The following is a 2,282-nucleotide window of genomic DNA, read 5'->3' on the forward strand; positions in this document are numbered from 1 at the left end:
GTAATGCTTCAGTAACTTAGCATTTTAGATGAAATGTTAACATATTTATAAGCATATATCTATGCTTTGGACTATTTTATTTCTATCAGTCACTGCTTCATCAACTTCTTGTGCAAGTGACCCATCTGTAACACGTATGTTTTTTTTTCTCCAATCCATCCCTGATAGTTTTCTGTCATCTTTTTTTTTAAATTGAATCATTGTGAGATACAATGTTCATCATGATTGGCTTTCAGTCATACAATGTTCCAACACCTGTCCCTTCGCCAAGTATTTTTCCCACTACCAAGTCCCTAGTTTCCCTCCCACTACACTTTCTCCTCACTCTCCCCACCCCTTTTGGGCATTATGATTTACAATACTGAACATGGTTTACAATACCAAAAGGTTGTCATGAATATCCCTCAACCTACTCTCAGCACTCAGTTCTTGTCCAGAGTGATCATTTCCAATTATTATTGTCATAGTGGTCCCTTCTCTATCCTAACTGCCCTCCCACTGCCCTTTTACTTGTGGCAAATTTCCATCTGTGGACCAGTTCTCTTGGTCCTTATTTCTACTTTGGTGGTGACAGATGTGCAGTAATTTTTGCCGGTAAAAACCATTAGAGACAGCACTATTGTGACCATTTCACATAAATAACAATACAATTTTTTAAAAAAAACTTTAAAAATAACTATGGTCTGTTGAGAGAACAGAATGGTTCACTTAAAAACTAACAAAATCTATTCCTGTAAATCCTTTTCTCAGTTATCCTTACTAGGAAAGAAACTGTTATAAATTCATGAATGAATTACTGTGACACTATCTAAATAAAGTTATTCAGGTAATCAAATCAGAGTACACCTGTACACACACACACACACACACACACACACACACACACATCTAGGTCGTTTCCCGGCTGGCCCAAGTTATGCTCATACCTAAGGAGGGAGGTGCTCTCAGTAACCAAAAGCACTCACAAGAACGGAGTGCAACCTGGTGAGGGCGATCATTGTACCATGCCCTTTCAGATCTGCACTTCTTACCCTTATTCAGGTGTTGAATTTCTGTCAACAGGTAATTGGTATTTCTCTTGGTCTTTCATTTTACTAAAAGAAGCAGAAGGAAAAGGATGATATCATTAAGTGCTCAGTACTAGGAAAGAGCCTGTAATTGGTCACACAGAACTGCAATGTGGGGCAGTAAAAATCCTCAGGCAACCGAAGTTTAATTTAAACATCCGAAAGGCAAGAGATTTGACAATTGCTTAATAATCATTTCACAGGGAGCCAAAATATAAGAAATATATATAAACACACAGCATATATTGCTATATATATGTATATAACTATTATACTATTTTTCACCTGATTTTTGAATATGCTTGTGAGAAAATCTGTGAAAGAAGAAGCAATGAGCATATTTTAAAACCACTTGATTGTAGTTTGATATCTCTTCCCATTATATTGCTCACATATTAAGAAATGTCTTTCACTTTTCAAATAACTGGATCTTTTATAACATATATATTAAACAAATCGACTCTTTGCAATAACTGAATTGTGAATTCATTTATTAAGTTAAGCAAATATGCTTTCAGCATGAAAAACATGAGCACAGTCCTCAAGATTCACATTTATTCTCATATCTCATTTTAGTATATTTATTTAGAAAAAATATGATATCTCTGCTTTCATTCTGTAATGAATTTTCTATTTTCTCACTTTCGTTCTACAGTATTAAACCATCTTTTCCACACAGGTATATTAATCAATCAACTTTCTGTATTTGTATACTTATTGACTCATCATTCACATTATTAGAGTTTGTCTTACTGTTCTTATAATGGAAGAAAAACTCCACTAATCAGCAAACTAAATAGGGAGAGGTCTTTTTAAAAAGCACTTATTGCATGAATTAATACACCAATGAGAAATCATGCCGCTCCAGTGAACATGACCTATATTAAAAAAAGCTGAAAATAACTAGACTAAACAGGGATGTAGTATAAAGTTCTTTGACTATTAGTGAAAACTTTTATCCCCATCTTATGAGCCATCCTGGACTGTGACTGACACTTTTGCTCCTGTAACCAAGCTGGACTTCATAAAGTCCATTTTTCATTGGTTATTTCTTAGGCCAACCCTTTTTCATCCTTGATGCAAAAATATGCAAAATAAAAGACAAATATAAAATGAATAAAATGGTAAATAAAATAAACTTAAGATATAAAAAAGATACACAAATATAAACAGAGGATTAAAGAGTCATGAAAGATATCGGCAGATGAAGAATAA

The sequence above is a fragment of the Sorex fumeus genome, unplaced genomic scaffold (assembly GCF_029834395.1).
Source record: "Sorex fumeus unplaced genomic scaffold, SorFum_2.1 ptg000063l, whole genome shotgun sequence".
NCBI lineage: Eukaryota > Metazoa > Chordata > Mammalia > Eulipotyphla > Soricidae > Sorex > Sorex fumeus.